This window comes from Triticum urartu, chromosome 4A (assembly GCF_056163025.1).
Source record: "Triticum urartu cultivar PI428250 chromosome 4A, HENAU_Tu73, whole genome shotgun sequence".
NCBI lineage: Eukaryota > Viridiplantae > Streptophyta > Magnoliopsida > Poales > Poaceae > Triticum > Triticum urartu.
In genome coordinates this window covers 87208130-87227466 of record NC_141876.1, presented here as the reverse complement: position 1 = coordinate 87227466, position 19337 = coordinate 87208130, and the positions used below count along the sequence as shown (strand labels likewise).

The following is a 19337-nucleotide window of genomic DNA, read 5'->3' as shown; positions in this document are numbered from 1 at the left end:
GCCTCGGGTTAGCCTACCCGTGGCCCATTACTCCGACACTCGTGTTCGAATCTTGTTGCCCGCACTATTTTTTGGAATTTAAAAGAAGATGAAGAAAAAAGGTTAAATGGGCTGGCCCATGTAGCATCGATGGAAGGAGGCGGGGTGTGCGTGCGCCCGTTTGCGCCGACGCCTGTAATGGGCGCAACTCGCGTCGTATAGGAAATGCCCATCGAGCCAATGTCCACCCTCTTTCCCCGCGACCGCTTTTGGGCTGGCCAGTACGTGGGGTGGGCTGGGCCTGGTTTTTTCCGTTTCCGTTTTTTTCTGTTTTTTTTGAAATAATTCAAGATTTCAAAAGAGTTTAGAATTTTAAAAAATTGAATTTTGAATATTGTTTGAGATATCATAGAATGTCATGATTTAAAAAAATACTCGTGTATTCAAAAAATGTTTATGAGTTTGAAATTTCTTTCGTGAATCCCAAAAGTGTTCACAAATTTTCTAAAAATGTTAATGAAGATCAAAAAATGATTGTGAATTACAAAAAAAGTTCGTCGATTCAAAAACTGTTTGGGCGTGTTTGGTAGCATTCCCAGTGTAGCCTAGCTCAATGAAGTCTGGCTGACGTTAAACAGGCAGAAAACTAACATCTCCGCTTTGTTTGGTTGCCCGCATCTAGGCCTCTTGCATTAGGGGAGAAATTTTGACATAGCATCTGGTTTCCTGCATTGGCTCACCTCACGCAACTACATAGTGTTTGGTTGTATACGCAGGATATGATTTAGAGGTAACACTTAACACACACAGTTATACTGTGCCTCGCGACTGCGGTGGACGGTGACCGCGATGCCACGTCCAACACGACGAGCACGGAGTATCGGATGAGCGTTCGTGTCGGCGCTGTGGTGAACTACTTACTAGCATTGCCGCCACAGAGAAAGTCCGTGCGGAGGAGCGCTAAGGCAGAGGACAGGGAGCAAAAATGCAGTCCGTGTCGGACCATGTCGACTATGGTGGACGGTGGTCGTGGCGTCCCATCCGACACAACATGCACGGTGTCGTGCGCGAGCAACCTCTTCAGCGACGCGGCGAACTAGTTGCTAGCCTCGTTGCCGCAGAAAAAGTCCGCATAGAGACATAGGACATAGGAGAAGAAATGCAGTGCTCGCGCCATGGCAGCGTCAATGCAGTAGGACGAGAGAAGATGCCAATATGACCGACGTCGAAAATGACTACAGTGTAGTAGGACGTGGGCAAGGAGGTCAAGAGGAACGATACCAGCGTCATGAGTGACGGATAGGAGGGCTCTTACAGAGGACAGAGGAGAAGAAATACAATGTGTGTGTCAGGACGGCGCCAGTGCAGTAAGATCATGAAGAGAAGGACGAGATGAATGATCCTCGAAAAAGAAAACTTGCAACACGAAAGTTGTGTCGAACTGTGAGATGAAGCTGCCGGTCAAATAAATTTTCAAACGGTCGACTTTGTGCGACGAATTTAACAAAATTTGTCTAAAATAGCTTCAAACATAAATACAAAATTGAGCATTTACCATCAACAAAACTATGAACCGATCGTAAAAATGAAACCGTAACATTGATGTGTATCTTTTTCGTGTAGAGTTTACCTGAGCGCCGAATAGGATCAGCCTTAAGCGAGTTACAGCTCTCCCGGCCCCACCCCTGACTCTTGCTAAGATTGTTGCCCGGCCTTATGGAGTCAAGCGTCTTAGGAAGGTTCGCAAGAAGCTGTTCATGGAACCTTCCCCCGGTATGGCCGACTTAGAAGGGTTCCCCATAATTATTTCTTTTTTTCAAAAACATGCAAGAGCGCTGCATGTTTTTTCCATTAAGATAGAAAGAGAGGAGCCGAGTCACAGGATCATTACATGGCAATTCCGCCTAGGCTCAGGCCACTGCAAGTACTAGTGAACCTGAAAAGGGTATCCACCGTCAACCCTAGCACTAATCCAAAGCCGGAGCTCCGCCCTAATGAGCTCTACCGTGGCGGCGGCCGAAGAGGCCTTGCGTTCGAAGACGCGGCTGTTGCGCTCGAGCCAGATGAAACGTAAAGTGGCGAGGGTAGTGGTGTTGAGAAGTCTTCGTTGGCTCGCCGGCGCGGTCTCCATCATGTTGGGCCACCATTCTACTAGCGGCTTCGTACCGTCCGGAGTGAATCTGTGCAGTCTCAGCGGAAGCAGAACGCGGTACCAGACCTCGCGCGCGAACACACGGCCCAGGAGCATGTGGTTGACATCCTCGTCCTGTTGGCAATACAGCTGGCACAGTCTAGTGTGCGTTACGACCTTTATCAGTTTTTATTTGGGGTTTCTTCGGTTTTCTTTTTCTGTTGGATTAAAATTTCCCTTTTCTCATTATCCCTTTGTCCTTATTTTTCAAACATATATCGAGTTTATTTAACACAAGTTATACATTTTCAGTTTACATGTGGAGCATATTTTTATACACGTTGAAGTTTTCTTGAATATTTGATGAACAATTTTTCCTAATACATTTCAAACATTGGTTTTCTTGTTAACATTTTTCTAAATACACGTTGAACAGTTTTTTTAAATGGCACTAACCATATCTTAAATTATGTGACTTTTTTTAACATTGTTTAAATGTACACATATTTTATGAAAAGTCTCAAACATAATTTTGAAAAATGGGAACAATTGTTTAATACTAAAGAATATTTTTAATGGTATGAACTATTTTTCTAAATTATGCGAACATAGTTTTACATTGTAGAAACAATTTTTTCAAAGTCGCATGAGAAGTGCACACTTTCTTCATGCTTCAATTTTTTCTTTTGAAATTACTTGTTTCTGTTTTCTTACTCTACTTTTAGAAAATAATTACATATGTACCATTTGATTTTGGAAAATATATTATGTTCTAATCTATAAAAAATGTTATATATGTTTGAAAAAATAGTCATCGTGTGATTAAAAAAATATCATTGTGTACACAAAAATGTTTATGGTGTACTAAAAAAGGCTCACCGCTACTTAAGGAACGATGTGGTATTGAAAAGAAATTCGCTATGTTCTAAATTTTTCAATAACACATAAAAATGCTCATCTTGAAGAAAATGTTCAAGGCGTATTTAGAAAAAATTTGGCGTGTATTTACAGAATGTTCTCACCTTTTAAAATATGTTTTATCACATTTGTAGAAAAACATGAAATATAAAAGTTTGTTTGCACAAGTTTTAAAAAATGCTCATAACATATAAACTTTTCATCATATTTATCAAAAATGTTGCAACACTAACATAGATGCTTGCATGTTTATATAATTGTTGAAAATTGTTCAAATGTGTACTTAAAATTGTTCACTATGCATTAGAAAAAAATGTTCAACATATATTTTTAAAACTATTGACCGTGTATTTGAAAAATATTTAACGTATGTCAAATCTCATGCATGAAGATGGTCATGGAGCTTTTCAAACATCATCTTAGATGCAGAATGGATCGTACTTTCAAATTTCTCACAAAGCGAAGGGGTACGATTCAGGAGATCTGCAACCGTTGGTTGGTTTGTTTGGAGCAAGAGAAGCACGCTCCTCCTAGCGGTGTCACTATTTACCTGTATGTAAGCAATTATGTTATGTTTTATTACCACGTTTGCATTACTTTGAGCATTCTCATCAGTTTGAGCATTTGCTTGTTTTAGAATAACATAGCCCTAGAGAGGTCCCAGCAAATTTCTAAGCCGGAGGGCGAATGTCTCCAACATTGGACAAATTTGTCGGATAGCCACGACAAGTGGAAGTCATGAAACGAAGAAGGTAGTCCAAACACTGAGAAGTGCAACAATTCCTCTCCGGATATGGACGACGGTGAAGACGATGATGGTCCTAGACATAAAATAGAAAATGTGCCTAGAAGTCCCATCCTAGTGTCTATCACTAGTCGACCTGACAGGAGAAAGATAGGGAAAAAAGGTCAATAGAAGGAGCGATTGAGGCGATGATTTTTTTAAACGAATTGATGGAAACACGCAAGTTAGTCGAAAGAGGAATCAAGAGAAGCTAGAGATGGAAGAAGAGAAAAAACAAGAGAAGAAGGCGAGATAAGATAATATACATGAGAGCTGATGGCATCGGGAACAGATGAAGGCGAGTAGGCTCTAAATTCAAATGACCATGAAGGCGGGTAGGCTCAATATTCAGGAGGATTGACCGGGAACTGGACACATAGCCAAGCATAATAGGTTCAAATCACATTGGATCCAAAGCAAATGGATCCAGTGTCGGGAGAATTTTGGGAGAAGGCGTGTGTAACACCCCGGATGTAACTTTCCCAATTTGTACTCCAACTCTTGCCGTTTCCGGCGTTAAGTTATATGTATTTCTCGGGTTCGGGTTTTTGTCTCCGTGTGTTGTTGTCGTTGTCATACATCTCATATCATGTCATCATGTGCATTGCATTTGCATACGTGTTCGTCTCATGCATTCGAGCTTTTTCCTCGTTGTCCGTTTTGCATTCCGGCGCTTCGTTCTCCTCCGGCGGTCATTCCTAGCTTTCTTTTGTGTGTGGGGATTAAACATTTCTGGTTTGGACCGATACTTGCCAAGCGGCCTTGGTTTACTACCGGTAGACCACCTGTCAAGTTTCGTACCATTTGGACTTCGTTTGATACTCCAACGGTTAACCGAGGGATCGAAAAGGCCTCGTGTGTGTTGCAGCCCAACACCCCTCCAATTTGGCCCAAAACCCACCAAACTCTGCTCCATGTCCTAGAGCGTTCGATCATGATCGCGTGGCCGAAAACCGCACCTCATTTGGACTCTCCTAGCTCCACTTATGCCTATAAATAGACCCCCCCCCCCGAAATTCGGATCTCTCCCCCTCTCCGAAACCCTAGGTCCATTCCTCACGCCGCCGGCGGACAAAATTTGCCGGGCCGGACGTGTCCGACCCGACCTCCGCCGCCGCCTGCAGCCAGTGGCGAGCCGCCACGTGGCCGCCGCGTCCCTCACTCGCCGCCGGCTGGGGAGGCCCAGGAGGGGCCCCTGCGAGCCCATCCACGTGCCGCCGCCCGAGGCTGCCATCCCCGCCGCCTCTTCCAACTCCGGCGGCCGGAGCCACCATCGCCGCCATCGCCGCCGCCGCCCTTCGCCGCCTCCGGCCGCCACAGCCGCCGCCTCGCCCGGCCATCGCCGCGTCGGCCGCAGCGCGCCACTGCGCCGGCCGCCGCCGACCCCGCCGTCCGGCAGCCCCTCGCCGGCGCCGACTCCCTCCTCGCCGGAGCCCTGCAACCTCGCCGGAGAGCTTCGGTGAACAGTGCAGCGCCGCCGTCCTCGGAATCCGTGCAGATCTGAGATCCAATCTCGCCTCGGTTGACTTTTGTCTCTCCGAACCCTAATTTTTATGCCTACTTTGTTCTGCTGTATCTCCGCATCCGTAGCTCCGTTTTGGGCATATAGCATATCAAAATGTTCGTCTCGACGAGTACATCATTTCATTCCATTGCATAATTTTATTTTGAGTTCATCTTGATGCCCGAAATGCTGTTAGAAGGAGGCTTCGTGAGCTAATTGTCAGATCTGCTAGTTCATCTTAGACTTTTGTCATTTTTGCCATGATTAATGTGTGCATGATATGCCTGTGAGTCCTTCATATATTTTGTTAAGGATTTTGTCTTCTTTCCAGAGGTGCAACCCATGCATTTTTGTGATGGGTGTGGTGACTTGTGCAAGCTTGCAAAGTGAGGCACCCGGTAAATCTGTTTTCAGGGACTTAGTAGTTTTCACTAAGTCTGGGATTATTTAGTTCATGATGCCATATGTTCATGCTGTTTTCTAGTGATCCGTGCCTCTTTTGAGGATGATCAGTAAAGGAGTTTTGTTAATATTGTTATGCTCTATCCATCCATGTCTTTGTTTTCAATTTTGGAGCACCCTAGCTTGAGTCAATCGAGCTCTACTTTTGCTTCGTTGTGAATCTGGGCAGATCGTCAACTCGTTTGCGATTTTGCCGATGCTATTGTAGTTGGCCCGTGCATGCTATGCCATTGTTCTTCCCATGTCTAGCTTGTATTTTGAGCCTTCTTTATAGATGTATGCTTGCCTTGCCATGACTTGCACCGTAGTGAGTGCATCGAGCTCGTTTACATGCCTTCGTGAGTTATGTTTCAGCATGTCCCAGTTTTCACTAAGTCTGAAAACTGATTATGCTTTTGCTATGTTCGTGTGCTTGTTAGTATATTTTGTGATCCCTTTTGGCTCAAGGTCACTAAGGGACTTTTGTTAAGCTTGTTGAGTAGCTCCATGCCATGTCTTTCTTTGTCATGTTCAGATCCTGTAGCATGTTGTTTTGTTACTCCGAAGAGGGCTTCATGATCTGAAATTCCAGACAAGAGTTAATTTCACTAAGTCTGAAATCTGTTTTGCATTTGCGTTTTTGCCATGCTTGTTTGAACCTCCTAATGGATGAATTGGCCGTAGCTCAGTGCTAGACTTTTGTTAAGCATCTTGTGTGCATCCCTGCCATGTATTTTGATGTCATGTTTGGTGGCTATAGCATGTTCATCTCATTGCATTTAGATGCCTACTTGCTGTAAATCGCAGACCGGTGTCATTTTTTGAAACGCTTGCCATTTCCAAACCGTAACTCCGATTTCGGCGTTCTTTATATCGTTTTCAAGCGATTTCATCTCATATTTCCAGTGGCACCCTTGGAATTCCAAGTTGAGGCCAGGTTCATGCATTTTCTGTCATATCTTGCATTTTGCATCCCGCATAGCATATCATCATTTCATCATATTGCTTGGTCTTGCACGTGGTTGATTGTATCCTTGTTGCTTGTTTGTCTTGTTTGGGTAGAGCCGGGAGACGAGTTCGCTAACGAGGAGCCCGTTGAGTTTGCTCTTGAGGATCCAGTCAACTCGAACAACTGTGAAGGCAAGATGATCATACCCTCGAAATCACTACTATCTTTGCTATGCTAGTTTGCTCACTCTTTTGCTATGCCATTGCTACGATGCCTACCACTTGCTTGTCAGCCTCCCAAATTGCCATGTCAAATCTCCAACCCACCATTGTCCTAGCAAACCGTTGATTGGCTATGTTACCGCTTGGCTCAGCCCCTCTTATAGCGTTGCTAGCTGCAGGTGAAGATTGGAGGCCGTTCCTTGTTGGAAAATCTTTTATTTACTTGTTGGGATATCATTATATTATCTTGTTATCTTAATGCATCTATATACTTGGTAAAGGGTGGAAGGCTCGGCCTCTCGCCTAGTGTTTTGTTCCACTCTTGCCGCCCTAGTTTCCGTCATATCGGTGTTATGTTCCCGGATTTTGCGTTCCTTACGCGGTTGGGTTATAATGGGAAACCCTTGATAGTTCGCCTTGTTTAAAGCTTTTCCAGCAATGCCCAACCTTGGTTTTACCATTCGCCACCTAGCCTCTTTTTCCCTTGGGTTACCGGAGCCCAAGGGTCATCTTATTTTAACCCCCCCTCGGGCCAGTGCTCCCTCTGAGTGTTGGTCCGAACTGAGCTGCCTGCGGGGCCACCTCGGGGAAACTTGAGGGTTGGTTTTATTCGTAGCTAGTCTCATCTGAGTGTGCCCTGAGAACGAGATATGTGCAGCTCCTATCGAGATTTGTCGGCACATTCGGGCGGTGTTGCTGGTCTTGTTTTAACCTGTCGAAGTGTCTTGAGTTACCGAGATACCGAGTCTGATCGGAACGTCTTGGGAGGAGGTCTATTCCTTCGTTGACCGTGAGAGCTTGTCATGGGCTAAGTTGGGACTCCCCTGCAGGGATTGAACTTTCGAAAGTCGTGCCCGCGGTTATGGGCAGATGGGAATTTGTTAATGTCCGGTTGTAGATAACTTGAACCTGAATTAATTAAGATGTATCAACTGAGTGTGTTATCGTGATGGCCTCTTCTCGGCGGAGTCTGGGAAGTGGACACGGTGTTGGAGTAATGTTTGCGCAGGTTGTTCTCTAGCTTCTCGCTCGTGCTTTGCCTTCTCTTCCCGCTCTCTTTTGCGAATAAGTTAGCCACCATACTTGCTAGTCGCTTGCTGCAACTCCACTCATATTTTACCTTGCCATACCTATAAGCTTGAATAGTCTTGATCGCGAGGGTGCGAGATTGCTGAGTCCCTGTGGCTCATAGATTACTATTACACCAGATGCAGGGCCTGATGATTCCGCTCCAGGAGACGCGTATGAGCTCAAGTGGGAGTTCGACGAAGACTCTCAACGATACTATGTTTCCTTTCCCGATGATCAGTAGTGGTGCCCAGTTGGGGGTGATTGGGACCGTGTCGCATGTTGGGTTCTCTTTTATTTTGGCGCCGTAGTCGGGCCTTGAGTGTATGGATGATGTAATGTTATTTATGTACTTGATTGACGTGGCGAGTGTAAGCCAACTATGTTATCTCCCCTTTTATTATTATTACATGGGATGTTGTGAAGATTGCCAAACTTGCGACATATGCCTTCAATGCGATTATGTCTCTAAGTCGTGCCTCGACACGTGGGAGCTATAGTCGCATCGAGGGTGTTATAGCGTGACTAATGATCTTACATTCCATGAACCTTGACGGAGGGGACAATGCACATGCCGAATGAGTAGGGGACAACGGTTACACTGGAGGAGGAGGGGAGGGTGCATACGTGACAACATGTGATTTCTACATGTCGTCGGTTAAATGCTTTTGTTAATGCAACCTGTTACAAACTATATGCATGTCTGCTTTATGTGCTAAATGATTAAATTTGAAAGAAATCAAAGTATCTGAATGAGAAAGCGACAAAAAAAAATATGAAGACGGACATGTGATGAATCGATATTTGTGCGTAGTCTATCCAGTCGAGAAATTTGAGGGGCATGCTGCTACATGATTGATTTGTGATCAACAAAGTCATTGGTTTCCACATGAAGGGCGCACCAAATTTTAAGTTTTAGTTTCTGAAACATCCTGATTTTGTTGTTCCTTCCTATCAATACTTGAAACTTGGTGAAGTTTTAGGAACTTGTCAATATGCTTTACAAATGGTCTTATTTGAAAGTCCTCGTTACAAAGAACACAAATATACAAAGAATATATAATTTAGGGCAATCGGCTCAATAGATACAAAAGATTTAAAACTGAAAGTACAAAAGAAAAATCGACGCCCGTACAGTTGGATTGCCGAACTCTCTCTGTGTTTTATTCCTGGCCTTGATGGGCTCATATATACAGTTACATCGAGGAGAGATACATGAGCGCGGGGGGGGGGGAGGGGGGTGAGTCGGACGTTGCTACAATACAGGATCACGCCGAGCATGGCGTGCATGCGAGGGCGTGGCTATGCACGATGTGCACGGACCGGCCAGGTCCGCTGTGGATCCGGTCGTGGCTGTTAGCCACTTGAGCCAGGTCGTGGATGTGTCTTCCAACACCCCCCCCCCCCCCGCAGCCACAACATGGGGCTCCCGCATGTTGAGGCTGAAACGAAATTCACCAAACATGCTCGATGGAAGGCGCTTAGTGAAGATGTCGGCGAACTGAGAGGTCGTGGGGACGTGCAGGACGCGCACCTCGCCCAAGGCAACGCGCTCGTGCACGAAGTGCAGGTCAATCTCCACGTGCTTTGTCCGCTGATGTTGCACGGGGTTCGAGGACATGTACATGGCAGAGACGTTGTCGCAGTAGACGACGGTGGCGCGCGCAGGGTGTTGATGGAGCTCGCCGAGTAGTTGTCAAAGCCACGCGGCCTCAGTGACGGCGTTTGCAACGGCACGATATTCGGCCTCGGCACTGGACCGAGACACCGTGTTTTGCCGCTTGGAGGACCACGTGAGCAGGTTGGAGCCGAGGAACACATAGAAGCCCGAAGTAGACTTGTGTGTGTCAGGGCAACCGGCCCAGTTGGCGTCGGAGTAGGCGGCAAGCTCGGATGCAGCGAAGCCATGAATCTGCAACCCCATGTGTGTGGTGCCACGCACGTAGCGCATAATGCGCTTGACGAGCTGGAAGTGACTCTCCCGGGGCGCATGCATAAACAGACAACATTGTTGCACAACGTAGGAGAGATCTGGGCGCGTCAAGGTGAGGTACTGCAGCGCGCGAGCCAGGCTGCGGTACAGTGAGGGGTCGTGGAAGAGAGGCCCGGAGTCGCCCGAGAGCTTGGCGAGCGTGTCGACGGGCGTGGAGATTGCCTTGCAGTTCAACATACCGGCGCGGTCGAGGATCTCAAGAGCATATTGCTCCTGGGAGAGAAACAGCCCCGCAGTCGTGGACGTGACGTTGATGCCGAGGAAGTGATGAAGTGCATCGAGGTCCGTCATGGCGAACTCGCGACGCAGCGACTGAATGATGCCCTCGAGGAAGGCACTGGAGTCGGCGGTGAGGATGATGTCATCCACGTACAGGAGGAGGTAGGCGAGGTGGGGACTGCGGTGGAGGATGAAGAGCGACGAGTCGGAGCAGGACGCGGTGAACCCGAGAGTGCGCAGGTACGTGGTGAACCGCGAGAACCATGCGCAGGGTGCCTGCTTGAGGCCGTACAGTGAACGGTTGAGGCGGCAGACGTGCGAAGACTGGGCGGAGTCGATGAAGCCGGATGGTTGGTGGCAGTACACCGTCTCGGCGAGATGGCTGTGGAGGAAGGCATTCTTCACATCGAGTTGATGAATGGGCCACGACTTGCCGGCGGCGATGCTCAACACCGTGCGAATGGTGGTCGGCTTGACCACGGGACGGAACGTCTCACCGTAGTCGACGCCGGCTTGCTGCGTGAAGCCGCGAAGCACCCATCTGGCCTTGTAACGAGCAAGCGAGCCGTCAGGATGGAATTTGTGCCGAAAGATCCACTTCCCTATCACCACATTAGCACCTCCAGGACGAGACACTAAACACCAAGTATTATTCCTCATTAATGTATCATACTCCTCATGCATAGCATTGTACCAGTTTGGGTCTTTGAGGGCGGTACGGTAGGAGGAGGGGATGGGGCTAATGGCAGGAGTAGTGGTGGCGTGGAGAGAGACCTGCTATTTAGGAAGAGCAAAGCCGGTCTTGGCCTGGGTGCGCATGCCATGGGTGTTGATGGGAGGGGTGACAGGAACGGCACGTGGAGGGAGGGTGGAGCATGAGCAGCTCGGTCGGGGGATGGAGGGTGTGCACTGCATGGCGATGGAGTGCACTGCATGGGTGGGGGCGGTGCACACTGCATGCAGGTGGGCGCACGGCAGGGGGAAGTGGCAGGCCCGGGTGAGTCAGTCGGCGGGTTGGGTGTGCCAGCGGGCGGCTCGGGAGTGGGTGGTGGGGTGGAGAGCGCGGCGCGCGAGGAAGATGCGGACGGGCTGCTGGCGGCAGGTGCGGGCGCAGATCTCGGGGGGGGGGGGCGGTACGAGGTAGGCGAGGCTCGCAGATCGTAGAGGACGGGGGTGGCTGGATCGTCTGCGGTTGGGTTTCCTGCGGAAGAGGGTGTTTCACCTGGAGTGTAAGGAAAGACAGTCTCATCAAAGGTAACATAGCGAGATATTAAAACTTTGCGAGTCTGGAGATCCAGGCATCGGTAGCCTTTGTGTTCGAGGGCATAGCCGAGGAAGACGCACCTGGTGGAGCGTGGGGCGAGTTTATGTGCACTAGTGGCATAGGTGTTAGGGAAACAAAGACAACCGAACACGCGTAGATGATCGTATGAGGGGTTCTGTCCGAGGAGGCGGTAGTATGGTGTTTGAGACTGGATGAAGGAGGAGGGCCGTCGGTTGAGGACGTAGGTGGCCGTGTGGAGGCCTTCGACCCAAAACGGCACGGGGAGTTGGGCGTGAATGAGCATGACTCTAATGATGTCATTGGTGGTACGAAGAAGGCGTTCGACTTTACTGTTTTGCGGCGACGTGTGAGGACATGAGAGACGGAGGGAGGCGCCATGGCAAGTGAAAAGCTCACGAACGTCGGTGGTGAGGAACTCGCCGCCGTTGTCGCATTGCATGCACTGGATAGGGACACGAAATTGGGTGAGTACGTAAGTGAAGAAGCGGTAAATGGTGGCGGCGGTGTCGGACTTGTGGCGTAGTGAAAATGTCCATGAAAAATGCGAGTAGTCATCAAGTATAACAAGGTAATACTTATATCCAGAGAAACTACAAACTGGGGAAGTCCACAAATCGCAATGTATTAATTGGAAGGGAGACGTGGTGACAGAATGGGATGAATAAAAGGGCAACCGGGGCTGCTTTCCTAATTGACAAGAAGCACAAACGCTAGATTTTGCATTGTCATTATTACACGAAGGAAGGAAACTTTTGGCTAAAATGGAAACAGAGTTATTGCTAGGATGGCCCAAACGGAGACGCCATAGGCTGCCGACCGCAGAGAGCGCATGCTGGACGCCAACGTTGCTGAAGAAAGGGTAAACTCGCCGTAGCTATTGCACCTCATCATGATGCATTGGGTTAGGAGGTCCTTCACAGTGAAACCAAAATCATCAAATTCAATTGTACAAGAGTTATCATGAGTACAACGGCGAACAGAGATGAGACTTTTGATGGTTGTGGGTGAGACCAGAACATCATTTAGCTTGAAAGAGGAAACAGAGGTGTCGCCAACGGCGGTGATGGGAAGACAAGACCCGTCCCCGACAATGATCCTGTGAGAATGATGCATTAACGGGGAAGAATAAGAGGCGAGTGTGTTCGTCTTACCGGTGACGTGTGATGAGGCCCCTGTATCGAGGAACCATTCTTGGGCGCCGCCGGCTTGTTGCTGGGCCATGGAGAGGTTCTGGAGGGCGGCGTAGAGGTGGTTGTACTGCTCCCAAGTCGGTGCGGCCTGCTGCGGCGATGGAGGAGTGATCATCGGGTAGGCCTGTTGCGGAGGAGGAGGCCGAGGACCCAACACCCCGGCAGCATTGGGAGCGACCCACTGGTCACGCCCCTGCGTGGGCGGCGGGATGAGGGCGACGTACGGGGCGAAATAACCCGTGTAGGCCCCAAGCGAAGGAAGTGGGGCGCCGCGCCCGGTTGAGGAAGACTCGCCTGGTGAAGAGATGCCGGCTGGGGGACCGCGGCCACTGCCGCGCCCGCGCCGGTGGCCACGACCGCCCGTGTCGGAGTGCGGGGAGGCGGCCGAGTGCTTGTCCTTGTCGGAGGTGTTGTTGGGGGCGCGCTCGGAGCTGTGGTCGGTAGGGCCGCGTTCGGTGATGGTGAGGGCGGTTGGGGAGTGCTCGGGGCGGGCATCCAGGCAAGCGCGTTCGTTCACCGAGATCTCCTCCATGAGAAGGCGCGAGCGCGCTTGGACGAAGGACGGGAATGGCGACTGCATAGTGAGCAGCGTCGCCATGACCTGGAATTTGCGGCTCTGGCCGCAGATCAGTTGGAGGGTCAGCGTCTGGTCGGTGATGCGCTCGCCGACCTCCCCGAGCTCGGTGGCGAGGGACTTGAGACGCCGACAATATTCGGCGATGGAGAGGTCGCCCTGCACAAGGTTCCAGAACTCGGCGCCGAGGATGATGGCACGACCCGCCTGGTTGTCCCAGAAGTGAAGGTACAGTTGCGTCCAGATGTCGAAGGCGGTGCTGTCCGGGGACGCGACGATGTCCATGAGCTCGTCGGCGACGACCCCGTAGAACCACAGGACCATCATCAGGTCGTCGTTGCGCCAGACGACGGTCTGCTGGAGAGACGCGGAGGGCATGTCGAGATGGTGCTGCACGTTGTGTTTGCAGCTAACAAAGTAAAAGAGTTGATGCCACTTTGTGTAGTTACCCAAATCATGCTCGAGCTTCCCCATCGTGAAGTGATCGGTGATAGATGGTGGGAGGCCGATGGAGGAAGAGGAGTCGACGTCGGGGGCGACGACGCGGTGCACCAGGGCGCCGCTGGAGCCGCCAAGGGTGAGTGGCTGGACGGGGACTGTCGTGGAATTGTCACGGCAGATGTCCTTAGTGTCAGGACTTAGTCGCGAGGCCAACGCATCTATGTGGTAGCTTGAGAGGGGTTGAGCGGGACGAGAGACGTGAGGTTTTACCCAGGTTCGGCCCCTCACGGTGGAGGTAAAAGCCTACGTCCTGCTTCATTGATATTGATGATGATGATGATCACGGTTACAAGAGTGCTCTATCTTGAGAGCTATTGTCTAAACCTAACTTGTCCAACTCGTGGAACTTGTGAATCTTGTCCCCTTCTTCTCTCTTTTGGGGAGCCTTGCCCCTCCTTATATATGTTGAAGGGGCGGTTTACATGTGGAGTCCTATTAGGATTAGGACTAGTCTATCTCTAATACAAACCGGATACAAGTCCAGGTCTTAGCTCCTTGCAAGATAATGTTCCTCATGCCTTTCCTCTTAAACCGGCCCACCGTTAAACGTGAATCGGCCTTCTGGGCTTTGGGCCTTGTCATCCGTCGATCCCGCACGCCGGACCACCAGTGAGTCATAATGACCAGGTGGGTTGCTTGTAAACCGCCAGGTTAGGGCGGGTCGCCAGTAACTCGCCAAGTGTCAGTGGGGTCTTCACATAAACCGCCAAGTCCGGCCGGGTTAACTTCCGGCCGTTTTACACCGCGGGGTATATCCCCGACATTAGCCCCCAAGTTTAGCTTGGATTTATTCATGGTAAACTTATACTGCAAAATAAACACAAGAACAAATTTGACAGGTTATGCTCCGGGTTAAGAATTGTAAACCGGTACATGATCATCCTTAAGTCCTTGTTATTTCCCCCTTCTGGGAAATCCGGGTCAACAGACCAGCTTCATAATCAATTTGCCGACATTGGCTTGTCACCGAGAAATATTGTGAAGAATAACTCATTTGACTCAACTCCGCCGGTTTAAGAAATATGGGTCTGAAAATACTTATCTGATATTCAGCCGGTTTGAAGATGTAAAACTTGCCGGTTTAATATTACCAAAATGGCCGGTTTATAAATATTGATGGCGCCGGGTCATAATTGTTGTCGACACCGGGTCATGTAATTGATCTTCCTGATTTGCTCAAAACTAATAAAATGAAGATGTTCCTCCTTTATATGCATAATACCTGTAGCCCCCAAGTCTTAAGAGGAGAACATAGTGATAACTTAAGACTTGCTCCAATAAGTGTTTCAACCTTGAAGAAATCCGGTTTGTTCATCTCAATCATATAAACTAAATACTCCATGTGATCAATAATATGTCAGGCCAGTAAGGCGGGATACCCATGTTTGAACCGCGCATCATGGCAGCAGGTCCTCTTTGGCAATTTTTAACTTTTTGCAAGAGACAAATTCTTCTTGAACCGGGATCTTGAACCGGATATTGAGAGCTTCAAAGCTTTGTGGGAGACATCTTTCCCTTAAACCGGATTTTAAACCGGAATCTTCATTTTCAGCCGGAAAATTTTCTGACGACCTTTAAACTCGAGTTTGCGAGAAGTTAATTCCTTTTTGAACCGGACATTGTTAAACCGGATTTGAGCGCTCCAGAGCTTTGTGGGAGAACAGATTTCCCTTGAACCGGACTGTAAACCGGATATTTGAGAGCTGCAGTCAGACTGACTTCCCTTGAGCCGGATTTTAAACCGGAATCCTTTCTGATAACCCGGATCTTCTTCATTGAGCCGGGATTTTGTAACTGTCATATACTTTCTAAACCGGAAATTTTCTGACGGCCTTTAAACTTTCATCAATATAACAGTAGCCTCCAGGACTGGGTTATCTTTCCCTCCATCATCCTGGGGTTCTTAAACCGGCTGAAACTGGCAAGATTTGCTGAGTCATGTCATCGTAGCCCCCGAGTCTCAAGGTGACTCGAGGAGTTGGCTTGAGATTCTCCGTGTTTGACCATAGCAGAAGGTGTATATCATTGATGTTGATAACGCGATGTGAATCCATGGAAAGTTGAGGTGACTGCGGCGGGTTATATATGATCCCATACGAGCCGTGTCAGCAACTCGGCCAATGGTTCCTTCCAACTAGCGATTTGAAGTTTAACCAAAACTGTAGTGGCGGCGACTTGTGCGCCTGCCCATTGAGCCATCCAGTGCAAACGACGGTTTATGATAATCTGCCTCCAATTTGAAAGAAAACCGGGCTACCCAAGCTGTGACTTGCTCATACTCAAATAAACAGCTCATGCAGACAGGTGCGGCCCGGTGTGTCGATGTAGACCAAGCCGCGAGTGACGGACGGCAGAGACGACCGCAGCATCAGTGGCGGCTCCGACAGATGAGTCGGCCGCGGCGTTGTAAGCCGGTGCGGACGGGGAAAATCTTCACCGGTGTTGTAAACCGGCACGGACGGGCGAGTTAATCGCGGGTGCGGTCCCGGTGAGTCGAAGTAGTCCGGGCCACAAGGGCGGCGTCTTGCACACATATTCTTTAATCATTGTGGCACGGTCATATGCTAGCACATGACAGTAATTACGCAATTTATATATCCATGATCCGGCCATCAGCTTTGCAATGACCAATTGTTCTGCATATAAAATGCAAAGACCAAAGTAATTGCTTTCTGACAAAAACAATATATGCTAAATTATACTTAGAGGGATATCACCTGATTCGCCCGAACAATAGATGAGTCGGCCGTGGCATTGTAAGCCGGTGCGGACGCGTGAACCGCCATGAGGGCAGATGGACGAATTGTCCATGGCTTTTGTAAAGCGGCGCGGGTGGCGATTCAAACATGATGTTGTTTAACCGGTGTAGATGCACGAATCGGCGGCAGGTGCGGACGGATGTAATCCGAACATCGGGGCGGCGACTTGCACGTATATCCGTCGAGCATCCTAACACGGACAAACACCAATGCGAAAAGTTATGTTGATGCGCCCCCTTAGGCGACACCTTTTCGTAACGGTCCTGCAAAAATATTACAAGACTAAGTAATTGTTCTTTAATAAAAACAATATGTTTAATAAAATAAACTTTAGATGGATATCACCTGATATGTCTTGTCGGATGTCGAGCCAGTTGTCACGGTGAGACAACTTCGTTCCCTTAACAACTCCAAACCTCAATCACGTTTGTCCTCCCACTGGGCATTTTATTTAACAGCCATCCATGATAACTTCTTCCATCACAATGTGTCCTGGATGTGAGCAGCTTGTATCCTCCACATCAGTGGTTTAGCAACAAGGCCGCGAGGGCGACTTGAGGTGCAGCTGGAGAAGAGGACGCGGCCGCATCCGGTCGTGGCAGCAAGCCAGCCGAGGGGTCACCCAGAGGCCGGTCAAGACGGGGCAGCTCGGAGTTGACAGCGATGCTGACTTGCTACTGCTGCGGCTGATGAGGCAAAACGTGACGGCAGCGGAGGCTTGTGGCGACGAGGCGCATACCGGGGTCAGCTTGATGCGGCTATTGCAGCGAACGGCTCACGGCAGAGGCAGAGGCAACTCATCGGCCGGGGCGGCTCAACGGCAGCGGAAGCCATACGAGGCCCGGCCGGAAAAGGGGCGGCTGGGCCCCGGCGCAACAGCGGAGAGATACCGGCAAAGTGAGGCCACCGCCGCCGAAACCGCGTCCATCCCCATGCCTGAGTTGTCGCCGGTTTGGATGAATCCACGCCAAGTCGTATTCTTATCTCTTTTTTTTTCTTCCTTCTTTTCGGTAATCAAGGGTCAATTCAACTTGGTAACTTTTCCCTTCTTAATTCTGGAATTAACCTTGTTGTAACTTCCTTGTAGTAACCAGAATTGTCAAATAAAAACTAACTTGGCCTCTAATGACGTACTGATCCAAAACGTATTCTTCTTGTCTTCTAGTGTCGTACTAGTACTTGAAATCACCAGGGTTGATGCTTGATGCGATGAAAACAATGCGCTCGTCTGCACTTTTTGACTTCATCAGAGAAAACAACTTTGGCGACTCTGACAGGAAAAACGTCTGCAATGTCTGCAGCCGCATTGGAAAATTATATAGTTCTTAAAAACGCATGACTTAACGATAGCGCACCAAAAAATCCATCCGCCTTTCGAGTCGTGTGCGGCAGCACGCACGGATCCATAATCTCTTGATCGCGATCTTCTACCTGAGACTTGTCAGTGCCGGGTTAACTTGCCCGATTCTTTCGTGCCGGTTCTTCTTTATCCGGCTAATCACGGTCTTCTCGATCCTTGAGAGAAATTCCTCCAAGAACTCAACACCACCGTGCGCAGGCCCCACGGTGGGCGCCAACTGTCGTGGAATTGTCACGGCAGATGTCCTTAGTGTCAGGACTTAGTCGCGAGGCCAACGCATCTATGTGGTAGCTTGAGAGGGGTTGAGCGGGACGAGAGACGCGAGGTTTTACCCAGGTTCGGCCCCTCACGGTGGAGGTAAAAGCCTACGTCCTGCTTCATTGATATTGATGATGATGATGATCACGGTTACAAGAGTGCTCTATCTTGAGAGCTATTGTCTAAACCTAACTTGTCCAACTCGTGGAACTTGTGAATCTTGTCCCCTTCTTCTCTCTTTTGGGGAGCCTTGCCCCTCCTTATATATGTTGAAGGGGCGGTTTACATGTGGAGTCCTATTAGGATTAGGACTAGTCTATCTCTAATACAAACCGGATACAAGTCCAGGTCTTAGCTCCTTGCAAGATAATGTTCCTCATACCTTTCCTCTTAAACCGGCCCACTGTTAAACGTGAACCGGCCTTCTGGGCTTTGGGCCTTGTCATCCGTCGATCCCGCACGCCGGACCACCAGTGAGTCATAACGACCAGGTGGGTTGCTTGTAAACCGCCAGGTCAGGGCGGGTCGCCAGTAACTCGCCAAGTGTCAGTGGGGTCTTCACATAAACCGCCAAGTCCGGCCGGGTTAACTTCCGGCCGGTTTACACCGCGGGGTATATCCCCGACAGGGACGCTGTCGGCCGTCTGAAGCGTTGCAGCAGGGGCGCCGCGGGTCGTCAAGGTCGAGGAAGAGGTGACGCCCACTGGAACGGCCTGTTTGCCCTGGACGACGTCGGGCGGAAGACGGGCCGCGATGACCGTGGCGGCAGGAGGAGTGGCCGCGGCGGGGGCGGCGAAGGCCACGGGGATCGCGGCGAGCGGCTCAGAGGCCGGGCCGTCGAAGTTGGCATAGCGGCTGCGGCGGAGTAGCCTGTTCATGGCGGAAGAGAGAAGGGATCGGGAAGCGTCTGATACTAAATTGGATTGCCGAACTCGCTCTGTGTTTATTTCTAGCCTCGATGGGCTCATATATACAATTACATCAAGGAGAGATACATGAGGGGGAGTGAGTCATAGTTGAGCCGTCCCAAAATGTGTACGTGCAAGGTAGGAGGGTATGCGCAAGGTCGCTAACGAGTGACCTGAGCGCCAAATAGGATCAACCTTAAGCGAGTTATATAGCTCTCCCGGCCCCACCCTGACTCTTGCTAAGATTGTTGCCCGGCCTTATGGAGTCAAGCGTCTTAGGAAGGTTCGCGAGAAG

General features: G+C 49.5%; 1 pseudogene; it reads right to left on the bottom strand.

The window, feature by feature from the left end:
- Window positions 1–12793: 12793 nt before the first annotated feature.
- Window positions 12794–19012, bottom strand: LOC147974902 (uncharacterized; annotated as a pseudogene).
- Window positions 19013–19337: the final 325 nt, after the last annotated feature.